Below are 6,972 nucleotides of genomic sequence, written 5' to 3' on the forward strand. Positions count from 1 at the left end.
TCTATGCCTCAGTTTCTTCATCTACAAAATGAGGGTTTTTGATTTGGTGGCCTCTGAGGTCTCTTCTAGCTCTAAATTCATGATCTTCTCTTTTATATCCCAAGTATTTAATACAGTGCCAGTGGTAGTCACTTAAAAAAAAATGACTATTGACTGATTGCTTGAATTCTACATAGCTTCTTCTAGATTGAGAAATGTCCTTCCACTCATGGGCTAAGTGGAGATCCCTAACAATTGATATGACAGTAGATGGGAAGGCTGTCCATATTTTCTATCATTATCACTGCCACCATCATAATCCTAAAACCTTTATTAAGCTTTTAATTACACATGGCCTGATGGTAGATAAGGAGAATTACAGACATGGTGATATCCCCAGGAACTTAGTCTAAAAGGGACAACATTCTAGTGAGGATAGAAGGAAGGACATAATGACAGAATAAAAACATTCTACCAGTGTGCAAATGGGGACAATAAAATATTTCTATTTCATGCAGGTCAAAGGTCAGTGTATTTCAGTGCTAGTGTGGGTGAGTGAGGATAAATATGGAGTTGGTTTAGCAGTAGGAAGACTATGTAATAGAACTTTATCTAGGCCGGGTAGAGTGGGGAACAATTCATTACTCTCATTAAAGGAGAATTTGTTGAGGGGGGGGGTCATAAGAATTTTCAGAACATGTGTTCCCATTGGATAACCAGTTTCTCATAAAAGGAAGTCAAAGATTAAAAAATGATAAAAATCAAAAGACCACAAAGTATACGAGGAACCTATCAAACCCAGGTCGTTACCAAAGGAAAGTTACTATCCTAGAGAAATCAGTGGTAGTCCACATCCCTTGGGGATCCAATCCATTGTTTCCCTAAACAGTTTTTGCAGTCAGAAAGCTTCTCACCTTGTCTATGCCACATCTATCCTACTGCCACAAGATAGGTCCTCTTGTTCTTATCCCATTAGAGAATGGACACCCTGAGGATGACTTCCTTCTCCCCTCTATTGAGGAGAGTCCCCCAGTGGTCACTTCCAGGCTTCTAAAATCAAGGATGCATCATCCCTTTCTATAGTGTCCAATAAAGATATCTTGACAATTTTGTAAAATAAACAAAGTGACTGATAAACAGAGTAAACAAAGGCTGACACAATGAGTGATGAAAAGGAAAAAAAAGAAAGTTGCTATTTTTGGAGTGATAGTCATGATTAAGAAAAGGGGAAAGAAAACTGTTATTAGGTGGCATTTCCATCAGTGAAGAAAATTAGGTGCCAATGAATGAAATTTGAATCCTTTGTAAGTTTCACTCAGTATGAAAATGTCTCCTTTAAAATTTCCTTTAAGCATTTGCAAATAAGAGGATATCTCCCAAACCACCACCACCACCACTCCCTTCCACCAGGTTAGAAGGAATCTGACCTGGGGGTGCCAGGGGGAAGGGGACCATTTAATGCTTGGGGCACAGAGACTGACAGTGTTAAAAATGAAAGCAATATAGAAGGGGTAGGATGGCATTTATCTTTTCGTCTCTCCAGGCTCCTGTCTCTTTAATCAGCTAGCCTGATTTGCCCAGTAAATGATTCCTCAGTGTGTGTGAGTGAGTGAGTGAGTGTGTGTGTGTGTGTGTGTGTGTGTGTGCGTGCGCGTGTTGTAGCTCTGTCAATCCTTGGATTAGAACCAATGATTGCAGCGTGTAGGAGGGCTGTCTGGGTCCAGATTGTACAATGTGTTTCAGTGCCAGAGTATGAGTAGAGATAATTACTGAGAAGTCACACTCTCTCACTCCCTCGGCTTTTCTTGTGTCCTTCAGCAAAACACTGGATTTAAATCTCCTTCCACGAGCTCGAGAGCAACGCAATCTGTCAGGAAAGAAAGGAAGAAAAAACCGAACCTGACAAAAAAGAAAAAAAAAAAAAAGAGGGAGGGAAACCACCATGAAAACCATCCAGGCAAAAATGCACAATTCTATCTCTTGGGCAATCTTCACTGGGCTGGCCGCTCTGTTTCTCTTTCAAGGTAAGAGGTTACTATTGATTTGCCTACAGGAGACGCAGGATTTGTGCAATGTGCTTTTTATATTATTCTCAGACTCCCCAAGTCTGTGTTGCGCGGGTTTGCAGGTGGAGAGAGGAAAGCGTTGAAACTGCATGACTGAGGCTTAATGCTTTCTTCCAGGTTCCGTAATATTTATTCAATCCTGGATTACTATAGGAAAGGGAATGTATATGTATTTGTGAGATAATGTGCGTGCTGCCAGGGTTTGGTACCGGCTGTGCACTGGGCTATGTGGCTACATCTTTCACAACACACACACATACACACATACATCACACCGCACCACACCACACCACACCACACCGCACCACACCACCCCCGAAATGCAAGGACCAAGTCAGAAGCGTGATGAAATAAAAGGATACTGGGTGGCTTTTACATGCATTATTGAGAAGAAATGGAAAGGAAAAACTTTAAATATCGGCTGACAAACTTGAATGGCTGCTCAGTGAGGAAAACGGAGAAAATGCAGGTCCAACGTAGTCAGGATCACCATGTCTTGCGTTAGGTTTTGGTCAGCAGCCCATCATCAAGGGGGATGAATCAATTTGCAGCAGCAGTGAGCAGTGATATTAGTTTGGAGGGGTTGTGTTTTAGGAATGGGGGCTGTTGGGGAAGGTGATGAACCAGAGAACACCGGAGGAATAGTGGGCAATTTTCAATCACGGCAAGATTTTCAAAGTTAAAGGGCGACACGCATTAAGTACGGAATGCTAATTCTCTGTTTATTTATCTGCTGAGAAGCAGAGCCACGGGGCTGCCATCTAGACTGCCGCTTTCGAGTATGCCCTTTGATGTTCTCTTCAGCTTTATGCAGTGTGCAGGGCAAATTCAGAATCAGCTTCCACCTTGAATCCATTCTCAGTGCTATTTATGTTCATTTTGCCCCTACCCCCACTGACCCTGGCTCCCACATTTCATCAGCTTGTCCTCTCCACCTTTTGGACTGCCCACTCTGTCTTTATAGGCTTTATATTACCTTATTTTCTAATAAAAGGTATTCAAACTCTTAGGGGTTCAGGCAAAGAAACTTTGTTAGGTGGTCCTGTGGAGTTCTTCAGGAAGAGCTGTCTTGGAAAACGTATACTTCGATCAAGAAAGTTGGGAGCCTAGCATCATAGATCCAGAGCTGGAAGGAACTTGAGAGGTCAGCTAATGCAATCCCCCCCCCCCCCAAACACACACACACCATTTTACAAATTCAAAAATTGAGTCTCAAATAAGTTAAGTGTCTTGCCCAAGGTCATGTAGGTAGTAGTCAGCAATGCAAAGTCAAGATTCAAACCCAGATCTCTGGTTCCAAATCCAGAACTTTAATTATAGAAACTGGGGACATCAGAAGGACAAATAGAGAAAATAGGAAGGACACCATCTCCCCATTCTGACATCTGCCAAATTTTTTATTATCCCTATGATCCTCCCTTATGTGCACCTGTGCTAATGAAGTCATAATGCAGCCGTTTCTTTGGGTTGAAGACCTTCCTTTGGGGCAGGCTGCAGTGGCTGTTATTAGGATACAAACCAGGCAAGCAGAGACACTTGGAAAGAGTTGTATGGAAAGTAATTAAGTGGAGTTAAAGAACCAAAACAGGGAGGGGGGGAGGGGAAGGCCCCTGGGAGGAGGAAAGGGCTGAGTCAGTTGGTAAGAAGGTTAGTCCTCACTGAACTTGGCAGAGGTTCCTCTAGCTTAGCCTGTTACACTCAATTCAGGAGGTCAGTCTTAGAGACCCCTTTACCATCCCCTTGAAGGTGTATCTGGTTTACATGAGGCTGAAGGTGACAATTTGAATATATTATATGTTCTTCCTCATATAATACAGAACATCATTCAGAAAAACTGTGTGTATGTAGGGACATATCTTTGGGACACAGAAGTCCCCCTATGAATATGATCAAAGAGTAGTGATGGTTCTGGGGAAATCAAACCTGGAACACATTGCTTAGAAGAACAAGGTTCTCTCTGTGCTGACAACAGAATTGAGGAACAGGTGAAAGAAGCAAGAGAGATAAGGAAAATGGGCTGTGGGGAGTGGGATCCTATGGATCCCCAAATTATACTTGTCTAAAGCTGGTTCCTCTTCTATACCTTAATATCAAAACAGAGAAAATGGCCAAACTTCCTGAAGCTGAGAGCCCCACTGGCAGCATGCCAGAAGCCTGGGGGCCATACTGAATTTACATATAAATTAGCATACGTGATTTTTTTTTATCAGAAATAAATGCAGGGAAGCATAATATTTGCTCGTACTTTGAATCTTCCCTGAATAGATGAGTAGAAAGTGCTGGTGCAAAATTTTCTAGTGTGAAAGCCCTTCTGGCTGCTTGATGTGGCATTGCTTCCCCACTGATGGGGACAAGAAGGAAGAAGCATAAGGCAAGGCTTGATAGTAGTAATATTGGTGAGAATGGAGTGGGGGGAGGTCTTCGACCTCTGTCCCTCTCAACCCGATCTATCCATTCCTGCATTTCCTGTGCACAATACTCCTTTTCTCTATATATCCACCTTGAATCAGCTCCTGCCAGGGTTAGATGTATCGAGAAAGAACTTGAGGCTGTCTAATTTTAAGTCACGTCAGCCCCCAAACCTAACTTCAGTCTGAAGCTACAAAGGTGATGACCGTTTTCTCTTCCAGGGGGAAAGAAGCCAGAGTCTGCCAGCTATCTCTTATCAAAGTTACACCATTACTAGGCAGCCCAGGTCTTGCCTGCAATAATCCACCCCCATTGCATTGACCCAGTGGGGCTAGTTAGAATGCAGTGCACATTCTAAGACATTTTTCCCCTTTCCTTGGTTTTTGTTTTAAGCTGGCTCCTTCCAGAGCTGTTACTTCCTGTGTTTTCTGCCTTTTGAAAAGGTGCCTGGTGCCAGTAGCAGGTTATGAGCCCTCCCTCAACTACCCCTCACCCCTGCCTATAACTCTCTCTACCAGAGAGGGGTAATGTGGGAGGGAGCAAATTTCCAAAGGAATCAGTACTGATTAATGAAGATAAGGGGAGGGGAAGTGATTAGCTCCCTGGGGGCTTTTCCCTAAGATGCACCAGAGGTTGATTAAAAAGCTCCTTTTCTTTCTAAGGAGCAGGAGCTGTCCCTTTCAGCACACCTCTTACCTCTAGCACCCATTTGGATTTGAAGGAGGTGGCTGGTTGGTGGCGCTGCTTTTCTCTCTTTCTAGAAACCAGGGCTATTTCCTTTTCTAAGGAATATCTGTTCCTTTCAACACCTTTTGATAGGTTTGACTGGAATCTTCTCTTCTTTCCCTAGCTTTCTGTGATCCTGTTGGGTGCCTCTTCTGCAAGGAAGCAGGACTGAGCTGAGCACATGTGCTCCTTTCCTCCACTCCTAGGGAAAGGGGCATGATTCAGACTGGCAGACATGCCAAATTCCTGTCCCTTGAAGTAAACATCTTGAGTGCTAGAAGCAAACTTGGGCTGGGTCTCACCTCTGGGATGTGTGGGCATCAGGGGAGGACATAGCTTTTCTTTGAAAAAGACAGTCAGCCTCACTCTTACTGTCTTGTTTGTGAAGAATGACCACATTCACAATCCAGAGTCCAAGGGCAGCTACTGTACTGTAGCTTTTGTCTGGTAAAAGGGCCAGAGTTGTTGGCTGAAGTTGTCACGTGGGGTGAAGTATAGATAGTGGGGTCTGGCCACCTCTCCCCCTCCTGTATAACAACCTAAGAAGTACTTATGTTTTGTCCTTTGCACCCCAAAGTTTTCACTACCAATTTCTCCTTTTGTGTATGTGCTAGTGTGATTGAGGAGGTTCAGAGAGCTTTCTACACTGCACATGAATACAATATGGCTTTTTGACTTGTAGCTTCTATTTGCAGAATCCAGCACTGTTGGAAATTCTGCCTTTGAGGTTTGAAAAATTTTGGCTACCAAAAAAAAAAGAACCAAAAAGAACCTCTCCTCACTGGACCCTGGTTCCTGATTGATGCTGACTAGATTGGTCTCTTGGTGCCTGTTGTTTGCCAGCAGGTCAGTTATGCCACTTTGTTTAAAGATATACTTCAGCATTTCCCTAAGGCCTTTCTCCCACTCTCGCACTCTCCCATGATTTTGTCAGTGTGAGTACTCCCTCCACTGACACAGATTGGAATCCCTCCACCCCTTCTCTTCCCACCAGTTCTTGTTCATGTTTCCCAATACACTCTCCAAAGAGAGTCTGCTAACCATACCAGTCTTTCCTTCCTCTTGGACTTTTAGTATCTCAAAGTACTACTAAGTTACTCCTGGTGTCTTCTTATTTCTCATTCTCCACACATGACCAACTCACTTCCTTATCCTGCCATAAGTCAGTTTTTGCGTGTAAATTATATTTGATAACATACTTATCTGCATTTCCCTTTGGTTTACATTTATTTTTTATTCTTCTGAGATCATTGTGGTTTTGAATCTTTGTAGCATGTCTAGGAGCATACCAGTAGTAAATAGATGGAGGTTTTTGCAACAGTGAGAAGAAAAATGGTAGATTAGGAATTCTCAATGTGGAGTCCATGAATTTGATTTGTTTAATATTTCAATAACTGTGTTTAAGTGTAATTGGTTTCCTTTGTAGCTCTATGTATTTTATTTTGTTTCTGCTTTGGCCAGAGCATCTTCCTCTCCCAATCTGATTTTTGTTTTTGACTAGGTAAAAGAGGCCATTCCTTGCCTCATTTCTTATGTAGACTTAATCACTGAATGGGTGTTGTCTCAGTCAAACTGAGACCTGTTAAAGACCTGAACTTAAAAAGGCCAAGATCTCCCACTGTATCTAGGGCCATTTCCAGTCTTCCTGATCTATATCTTGTCACTGAATCCATATGGCTTAGGAGGAGAGAGTGAGGCTGGCGACTTTGCCCAGTCCTGCCTCACTTAAAATTCACATGCATGTTATGACATCACCTTCCTGATGTCATGGTCCTCTTCCAGAACGAAGGGC

This window comes from Petaurus breviceps, unplaced genomic scaffold, assembly GCF_028583685.1.
Source record: "Petaurus breviceps papuanus isolate PSGF00001 unplaced genomic scaffold, PetGlider_PUasm1.0 91133, whole genome shotgun sequence".
In the NCBI taxonomy this organism is placed as follows: Eukaryota; Metazoa; Chordata; class Mammalia; order Diprotodontia; family Petauridae; genus Petaurus; species Petaurus breviceps.